Source organism: Silene latifolia, chromosome 3 (assembly GCF_048544455.1).
Source record: "Silene latifolia isolate original U9 population chromosome 3, ASM4854445v1, whole genome shotgun sequence".
Classification (NCBI taxonomy): Eukaryota; Viridiplantae; Streptophyta; class Magnoliopsida; order Caryophyllales; family Caryophyllaceae; genus Silene; species Silene latifolia.
The window spans coordinates 134,497,322-134,507,443 of record NC_133528.1 but is presented as its reverse complement, the minus strand read 5'-3'; the positions used below and the strand labels follow the sequence as shown (position 1 = coordinate 134,507,443).

The 10,122-nt window shown below is 38.8% G+C and overlaps 1 long non-coding RNA gene and 1 other non-coding gene across 4 annotated transcripts; one reads left to right on the top strand and one right to left on the bottom strand.

Moving 5' to 3' along the window:
- Window positions 1-1,737: 1,737 nt before the first annotated feature.
- Window positions 1,738-4,222, top strand: LOC141646313 (uncharacterized). 3 transcript variants are annotated; one of them, XR_012545496.1, is made up of 5 exons: window positions 1,738-2,044; window positions 2,185-2,299; window positions 3,326-3,363; window positions 3,455-3,519; window positions 3,902-4,222. It is a non-coding gene; the product is annotated as an uncharacterized LOC141646313 (long non-coding RNA). The 3 variants fall into 3 exon arrangements; XR_012545495.1 differs by having other exon boundaries at window positions 2,166-2,299; window positions 3,902-4,219; XR_012545497.1 differs by lacking the exon at window positions 2,185-2,299 and having other exon boundaries at window positions 3,902-4,216.
- A 5,241-nt stretch (window positions 4,223-9,463) lies between these two features.
- LOC141650032 (small nucleolar RNA R71) lies at window positions 9,464-9,570 on the bottom strand. The gene has a single exon (XR_012546096.1). It is a non-coding gene; the product is annotated as a small nucleolar RNA R71 (small nucleolar RNA).
- Between the last annotated feature and the right edge of the window lie 552 nt (window positions 9,571-10,122).

Genomic DNA, 10,122 nt, shown 5'->3' with positions numbered 1-10,122 from the left:
TGCCACGACATGATGATAGGAGTCTTCCGCTGTAGCTATTAGTTTATTTACATTTCAGTTAGAACAGTCATTTGAGCACAATGTATCGTACTTTTGGTTTGGTTTGAGGATTGTAACTATTCGCTAATTACTTATAATAAATGTTGTTTCTTCATTGTTGTTTGATTATCATTGCATCGGGTAACCGAGATGGTAATGTCTTCATACCTGAGTGGTCCTGGTAAGGCACTTGGAGTATGGGGGTGTTACAAATGGTATCAGAGCGACGATCCTGAAACCTGTAACCAATGAACCTAATGAACATAGAGAGTCAATTAAAATGAACCCGGGGTAAAAGTTGTAGGAGCTAATGCAAAGGCTTGGGAGACGTCCTAAACTCGCGGGGTCGCCCTACAACTTTGAACCGGTCACATGGGGGAAATGTTTGTCGAGTCGTATGTGTGTTTGGTTAACTTGTGTAAGAATGTGATGGAATTTGTTGATTGTTGGATGTTCGAAGTTGAAAGTCGAGAATGTGAAAGAAAAGTGATGATATATATAAACTTGTTGATGGAATGATAGCATGTTGAATGTTTTACAACGTGGCAATTAATAGCATGATGAAATGATCTCGTAGATAGTGGAAAAGATGCGTAGCATGATTATTATGATATATGTGATTTTATAAAGTTATTAGCATGTTAGTATATGACATAGCATGCGGGTAGCGTTTCTGAATTAGCGTGACTCGATCGAGTGGGACTGACTCGATCGGGTGGGTTTTTGACGATTTTGAGTCCAGAATCGTGTTTTTGGGTACTCGATCGAGTAACTAGGGGTACTCGATCGAGTAGGGGGTCACTCGATCGAGTAGCCTAGCTACTCGGTCGAGTAGGTAAGAGATCAGAAGGTCTGTTTAGGGTCTGATGTTTGGGTACTCGATCGAGTATGTGGGGTACTCGATCGAGTAGCCCGTTACTCGATCGAGTATGTTTGGGCACTCGATCGAGTAGGTCCTGGGTGGCGTGTTTTCGTGTTTTGAAGTTTAGTACGTGTGTTCATATCTACCCTTTCTTATATGTATAGTTTCAAGATGCCGCCCAAGAGAACTGCTTTGTATGCGAGAGCTGAGCTTATGACCACGGATGACATAGTTAAGATGTTAGAGCACCAGGATGCTCTTACTGAGACCCTAAAGAAAGTGAATGAGGATAAGAATACGGATAAGGAGAAGGAGGTTGATAATTCTAAAATCAGCCTCTACATAGCGAGGTTTAACCCGAAAGAATACAAGGGGGTTGGGGAGCCTAACCTTGTTGATAGTTGGCTGAGAGAGATGGAGAACATATTGGATTTAGTTCACTGTCCTGATGAGATGAGGGTGGAACAGGCTGCATTCTATCTGAGGGAGGCAGCATGCAAGTGGTGGGATACAGTGAAAGTGAGTGCCAAGGAGATATATACAAACCAAGGGTTATCTGCTATATCTTGGGAGGATTTTCGTAGGGCTGTGAGGAAGGAGTTTGTACCGGAACATGTGAGGAGTAAGTTGAGAGAAGAGTTTGATGGTTTTAAGATGACCGCTGAGATGTCTGTGGCTGAGTACTACAGGCTGTTCAATGAGAAGTCTAGGTATGCTGAGGATATGGGTTTGAGTGAGGAGAATCTGGCATTGAGGTTTGAGAGGCACTACTACAAATCCCTTGAAATGACCACACTTTCTCACCTATGCTTTTGCAACCGTCGACCATATTTATAGACCGCGCAAGGACTCTGAGTGTATGCAACACCGTATTGAAGCTAAAATTAACTTTTAATATAAACCTATCTATAACCGCCGCCCTCAACTCTAGCACGTCGATCACTCTCTCATCCTTTCTCCGCGCAACTTTTTTTCTCCTGCTTTCTATCATCACCTTCAAATCTGAATATAATCAATCAAATCAAATGTGAGAAAACTCTATGTCGCCGTTCTCCGCTATTCACCACCACAGGCCATTATGTACAAGAGCGTCGACCACTACCATTGTTATTCTTTGCCTAAATTCAATTTGATTAGATAAAGGTATAAGCCAAATCCTGTATTTCAATTCAATTTGGTTTCTTATTATTGTCGATTTTAGTTTAAATTAGATGTATTTACTTATTATTTTAGAACTAATACAAGTGTGCATTATATTTAATAGTTGGCATTCGAATGTCAAGGGGAAGATTATGTAGATTAGGGTCTTGGAAAATGAGGTTTTCTTCTAAAAACCAAATTACACATGGATGCATCGTCACCTGCGCCATTAGTCCATGCCTATCTCCATCATCTAGTGTGAGTTATTAACTGTGAATAATTAATATTTCTTTTTTTGAAAGGCTAACTGTGAATAATTATGATTATGTCATGTACATCATGGTACTTTTCTATATATTCGTTGTGATATTTTCTATTTATTTTTGATTATTTTCTGCAAATTCAGGCTTTCTATAGTTTTAAGCTATAAGTAGATATAATGTGTTTGTTTCTCATATGTGCTCTCTAGTTAATTAATTGTGAATTTTGTTTCATAATAGAGATTTTGGAAAAGTTTGACTTAACTTTGTTGCAAAACATAATTCATTTTTTGTTTACTATGAGGCTGCCTCATTGTATGAGACACTATCAAAGATGCATGGGAAATCAATCGTAGCCTATTCGTATATAATGATTCAAATATATCGTTTTAAGCTCTTATGATTATTGTCTAATATCCTTGTATAATACGGAGTAATTGCTAGTTTGCTACTCCCTCCGTCCCAATAATTTGCACACCTTTTTTTATTCTTTGTGCGGGGTATTTTAAAGAAAGGTAAACAAATGACTAAGACGGAGGGAGTAATTTTTATGTGTTACTCTAAAAAGATTTTAATTTTGCCAGAGGAGGAAATCGACACTACTCTAAAGAGATTTCATGAATTTGTTTGACCTGTGCTAATATCTTAATTTTTATCATGATGCAGAGCTCTAAATTGTGAGAGTTATTTTTTTTTTTTTTTTGCATCAGAAGACTGGCGATATAGGTTTTAAATTAGACAATAGATGGGTAGCATTACAACTCAAAATAAATTGTTAACATCATGACTATATAGGTTTTGAATTAGACGTGCTCATTTTGCTATTTCTTATCTTGTGTGGTTAATTTCAGATCTTACCTGCTCTATATATACTGTTGGAGTTATGAATATACCACATTCCTATTTAACCAATATGCTTATAGTATTACAAAGAGAGAATATTTATGTGACTATCATGTTTCTTTAAATAGAAAATAGATATATGAAACATTGTGTATAATGCTATGTCTGTGTAATTGTGCAGGTTATCCTTTCTATGTGAATGGATACACGAAACTCCAGGTGTATACTTGTGTTGAGTAGTTTGTGGTGGCTTTTTGATCAGATGTGTTTTATGTCATTGTCGCTTATCTTTTCAAGGACTTCCATGTAGGTAGCAGACACTGAAAACTACATTGAGGGAGAAATGACTGGAAATCTTGAAGAGATTCTTATAAGGTTAGTCGAGCTTCCTGTCAACCCTTGCTCTTATTAAAGAGCTCGAGCAACAACAACATCAGATCCTTAATCCCAAAATGAGAATATAAAGAGTTAACAACAACATCAGATCCTTAATCCCAAAATGAGAATATAAAGAGTTATCGGAGTTAACAACAACAACATCAGATCCTTAACCCCAAAATGAGAATATAAAGAGTTATCGGAGTTAAATTAAATAGAAATATTCGACGTATTAACTTTATAGTCTATAAAGTATTTGGATTGAGATGATCATGAAACAGTATGTTACACTGTCAACTCTTGAGTAGGTTATATTATAAGTTGCCTAATCCTGAAACAACAGTAGCTGGAATACATTTTTACTGTTATTGTTTTGCAGGACAAGTATGAAGACGTGAACATAATCACCATGGGCAGAAACTTTGGTTAGCGTGTTAAAGAGATATCCTCCATTTACAATCTTTCTACATCACATTAAAAAAATACAAAGAATTCCATAAATCCTATTTTCATAGCTATGGGCTGTAAGTGCATGTAACCATTTTGAAGTTAACTCGAAAGGAGCAGCGTCAATCACTGGCGATTTCTTCATCCATTCGTGTATGAAAGGTGAGGAATTTTTCATAAACTGCTTAGTCTACTGATTTGGTGACTGGAGGATGCAAAATGTGAGTATAGATACTCATTTGAAGGGAATCATCCAACTATCAAACTTTAAACATTGAAAAAAAATGACCTGTTGGTACCTCGTTACTCAGAATCGTGAGTATAGATACTCATTTGAAGGGAATCATTCAAATGCCACGTCCTATTGTAGATTTGAATGTTGTTTACCTATGTTGGATTATTCAAATGTCGGGTACTATTGTAGATTCGAATGTTGTAATTGAGCAAATTATACCGCACGGCCTCTTGACATGATCTAAAGCAAGTTCATTGATGTGTTATGTACTTCGGATATATTCTATCATCATATATGTCTGTCATAAATTTTCGTTTTGTGTGTGCGGGTGGGCTGATATTCTTTGGTGTTTCTTGTCATTGTTTTTTTTTGTAATCGATTTATTCTTTGTCTCCTCGCTGATGATCTTCTTTGTCTTGATCTTGATGTTGTTGTTGATGTGCTAATGATGCTAATGATGTTGATGTACTTATGTTGCTAATGTTGTTCCTAATGTGTTGATGTTGTTACCGCCTCTTTGTCTTTATTCTTGTTGTTGTTTCTTTATTCTGGTCTGTCTTCTTGATGTGTTCTTCTTGATGTTGTCCGAGTCTTTGTGTCTTACTATCTTCTTGATGTCTTTCTTGTTGATGTTGTCCGCTTCTTTGTCGATCTTTCTTCTTGGTGTTGTCCTGGTGTTTGCTTTATGACATTGATTCTTGCGTAAAAACATTAGTAGAGATATATTTTCGATTTCTTTTGTTCGATTGAAATAATTAAAATATGTTTTTTGGAATTAGTAATGTATTCCATTTGACAATGCAACTTTATGGTATAAAAATTGTGTTTTGGATATATGTTTGTTAAATTATTGTTTTTCTATACGCTCATTATGATGTCATCTAGTAATTTATATCATTTAATTTAGTCTTTGATACCGAAAGCATTAGTTGTGAATAAAATTAGAGGGACGGAAAAAAGCGTCGAGAAGCTTCAAAATTCTCGACACGAAAAGGTGTCAAAAATCTAACACTGACGCAAAAAAGCGTCGACAAGTTTGACACCAAAAAGCGTCAAAAAGTCCTGACACCTCAAAAAACCACGCTTTTAGAAGTGTCGAGAAATTTAATGCCGACGCTTTTAAACGTCGAAAATAGCCAAAAAAAGCGTCGAGAAAGCAAGGGATTTGTTGTAGTGAGGGGGTTGGCCCCTAAGATTATGGATAAGTTACCCGTGGGAGTCCTTACTAATGTTAAGGAAGCTTATGAGAGGGCTGGGAGAGCTGAGAGGTTGGTGGAGATGGCTCAGGAGAGGTTAGGTGGTGAGAAGAGGAAGTCTGAGAGCGAGGGTGGTGGCCAATCTAACCATAAGAAAGGCAACCACAATCAATCTAAAGGGTTTTCTTCTGGGTCTGGGTTCAGTGCTGGGCCTTCCTTTGGGCGTGGCCGTGGAAGTGTGATTAATAGTTGGGGAGTGACCTGCTATGGTTGTGGTGGTGTAGGCCACAAGAGACATGAGTGCACAAGTGCACCGGGATCTTTTCAGAGACCTGCACAGAGCTTCGCGAGCAACAGACCGGCTGGATCATGGCCAAACCGGGGAGGTCAGAGTTACCAGAGTGGAGGCAACCGCAACGGCGGTAATTCTTACCAGAAACCACCAGCGAACAACAACAACAATCAAGGGTCGGGTGCTAAGCCGACCACTTCAGCTTGTACTGTCCAGGGAGGTGGACAGAAGACCAGTGGAAAGCTATTCATGATGGAGAAGCAAGCAGCTGAGGAAGATGCGCACGTTATCACCGGTACATTCCTTGTTAATGGTATTCCTACCTTTGTTTTGTTTGATTCGGGGGCTTCTCAGTCGTTTTTATCTTCGAGTCATGTTAAACGGTTGGGTTTGAGGGCGTATGAGTCTGTTAGTGAGCAAGTTTTCATACCTTCGGGTAAGTCTGTATCTTGTGAAAGGTTATTGATAAGTAGCATTTTAGTCGTATTTTACCCCGCATTTATACCTTATTCCGACTCGATTTTGTGTGCGTTAAATGACTTAATAGCTCATTTATTTACTAATTTATAATAATAGTTGTCGTAGTTATATTTATTCATTAGTCGGAATTTTTATTTAATATTAATATTAATATCACTTTATTTTAATAATGTGTAGGTAAGGAGAAGTAATGAGACGGAAATGAAGCGGGTTAAGACGGAATCAAATTGATGAGATTGGACTTAGAATACGTCATTTAATCAAAGGTCAAAGTTTGCCATGTGACTTTACCAAGGTCAATCTCGTCCCCTGCCTTTGCTCCATCATCTTCCACATCACCATTTTCATTCACTCTCACCATCTTCATCATTCGTCACCTTCATCATCATTCCACATCTCATTTACCACCATTAACCACCTGCACCACCATTCATCTCCAGACTTGACAACACGACCCCGCATGCTCAAGCAACCACCTGCTGCTCCCTCTTCATTCAAGTATCTTCACCATTCATCAATCATCCCATCACCATTTCCATGTTCACCTCCAACCTGCATTCATCATCATTCCAACAGCCCGACACCGGAATTCAATAACAGCAGCAGCAACACCCTACATTCGAAACAGCCATCACCTTCATTTCAATTTGCCACCATCCATTTCACCATAACCAATCAACACATTCATCCACCATTAACAACCAGCCGTCAACAATTCATCATCATCACCACCCCTGTCCTCCATCTCCATTAAACCCGCAACAGCAGCAGCACGGCAACTCCACCATCACCAAAGCACAATCAGATTCGAACTCGGAATCGAAACAAGTTATTCAGAAGCTTTGTGCTCCATGCCGGCGCCCCGGCAGTTGACATCCCCTACCGGCAAAACACACCCATTTTTCCTCCTTTTTGTGATGGCCTCGCTACCGGTATAGGGACCGGCAGCCGGCCAGCCGGCAAAACGCACCAAATCAACAATTTTGCATCAGTCTTGTTGTTCTCTACCGGTGCCCCGGCGGTCGACTGACCGGCAAAACACACATCCCACTTGATTTATGCTCTTTTCAATTGCCCTCGCTGCCGGCACAAGCCCCGGCCGCCGGCGTGCCGGCAGGACACCCCATTGCTGCGTTTTTGTCTTTGATCGTGTTTTCCCCTTCCCTTTTTTTCCTTTTCTTTGATTTTCGATTGTTTTTGTTTGGGTAATTTGTGTCGATTAGTTTTGTAGTTAGGATTAGAGTTATTATTATTATTATTATTATTATTATTAATATTATTATTATTATTATTAGTGTCATTATTAGTAGTAGTAATTAGATGAGTATAAAAGACTACTTACTCATTACTTACCCCTTACATTAGACTACCCTTAGACATTAGACCACTACCAATTAGAATAGAAATTAGATTAGTCCATTAGTCCCTCTATATTGTAACTCAAGAACCCTAATATTTACTCTCTCCTTTTCATTCAATAAAATTTGCAATCTTTCTTTAATTATTAGTTTAATTCTTCCTTTGTTCATTCAAGTTCCTCATCTCTCATTAGTATACAATTAGTATTTTGGGTTGTATTTGAAGATTAGAAGAAATTCATTCTTCCATTATTATCCAAGATTGCTACTTTCTTCTTTGTTGGTACAATTCTCATCTTTTGTTTGCATTTACTTTCATTTGTTTACATTTCTTATGTTGTTTAATTGTTATTCATCAAAAGTATTAGTCTTTATCATGTTTGCAATGTTTACTTGTATATTGTTGGAAATTGTTGGTAATTTCTCACCCATGAACATGAGTGAGTAGTCTTATCTAAGGTCATAGGGGGAATTTGGGTAATTAAGGGGATGAATTTGGGTTGTTAACCTTTTGAATTGGGTGATTATGTGGTTTCTACTCTTAATGCATTTGAAGTGTTTGTGGAAATGCCTCAATGAAAATTGGACATTTCATTAACATGTTTGGCTTACCTTGGTGCATTGTGCTATTAGATAGTTTTAGAAGTGCTTATAGATGAGTTTTAATGAAAGTTAGAACATCTCTTTGATGCATTCGATCCGTCTTGGTGCTCATGCTATTGGGTAGTCTTTATGCTTTATTTGTAGCTAGTTCATCTCGATCAAGTGACAACTTATTGAGGAGCTTAAGGTGACTAAGAAATTAGTCTTAAACCCTTTACCACTATTATTACCCTTCTCTTGTTAGACCTTGTTTCTCCCCCTAATTGCCCTTTGTGAACCCAAAGACCTTAGCCTTCCATCAATTGAATACAATCTCATTTAGTTTAATTTAACTTGTTTGCATCTTAGTTTTAGATAAATCAACCTCTTATTTTGTTTGACTAAACTAAAGACTTAAACAAACCAAGTATCTAACCCCCGCCATCTTTGTGTTCGACACCCGAATAAATACTACTTTTATTTGGTTCTTTATAAATTGTTTTTGATTGGGAAGTGACGGCAAATTTCCTATATCAAAATGGCGCCGTTGCCGGGGATGGCGTTAGGTTATGCTTAGTTAGTTAGAGTCTTAGGCTTAGTCTTAGTCTTGTTGTTTGCTTGTTTGTGTAGTTTGTGTGCTTCTTGTAGAGTGTGTGTGATTTTTGCCTCACCCTAGTGTGTAAAAGCACTAGGAGTCTTACGGTTTGTCAAGTTGTATGCCTAGGAGGAACCACCAAGCTTTGCTCTTTGACTCCGATCCCGAAAGGCTTTTTAGAGCCTTAAGGAATAGGACCATTGCAAGGGTTATAACCTCTTCTCAAGCAACCATAAACCAAGCAAATCCACCCATCCAACCTCTCATTGAAAACACAACTCAACAACAACCAAACATTACAATTGAGCCTTCAATAGAAAATCCATTTCACAACTTCCAACTTCCAAATAACCCACCTCAAACACCACCTTCTCATATACCAAATCTACCACCAATGGCTTTACGTGACCATAACCGTCCTAACCACAATGATGCTTGTGACCAATTAATTTTGGCACCTTGGCTCCCAACAACTTTGAGATGCATCCCGCCCAAGTCGGTTTGATTGAGAAGGATTTGTTCGGGGGGCATATTGAAGAGGATGCCCATGCTCATCTCCGGAAGTTTAAAAGAAAGGTTTCAATGATGAAAAAGAATGGGGTGTCCGAGGACACCTTGAGAATGATGTTGTTTCCGTTTTCATTGACGGGCAAAGCGGACCGATGGTTGAACATTCACCCACCGGATACTTTCACTACTTGGGATGCCTTGGCTAAATCATTCATGGCCAAATATTACCCTTCCTCAAAGACCGCGATGCTCCGTAATGAGATTCATACATTTCAACAAGAGGATGGGGAGTCTTTGGGTGAAGCTTGGGACCGTTATCAAGACTTGATAGCAAGTTGCCCCCACCATGGAATACCGGAATGGTACATCACTCAAACTTTCTTCCAAACTTTGCTACCAAGGACCAAGGAGATGGTAAATGCCTCCGCGGGGGGAGGATTTGATCACTTGAGTGATGAAGAGGGCACGGCATTGATCAAGAAAATGGTAGATTCGGAAGCAAACTATGGTTCTAGAGGAAACATGCTAAGAAGGAATGGGAAGTTTCCTAAGGAAAACTCCTCCAACTCCGAGACAAATGCCAAGCTCGACTTACTCACAAAACAATTTGAGAAGTTTCAAAGAAATCAAGTGCACCAAGCCGCAACCTCACATGGGGCACCCATGGAGGAAGTGGCTCAAATCTCAAGTTGTGAACTTTGTGGAGGAAGTGGTCACACATATGACTTGTGTGCCAATAATTACAACAACTTTGATGGGAACAATGTGCAAGAGGTGAATGCTTTCCAAGCATTTAACAATTTTTCCAACCGTCCACCTAGACCCTCATTCAACAACAACCAAGGATCCAACCAAAACTTTGCCAACCAATCTCAAGCATATCATGATTATAAGGGTAACCAAGG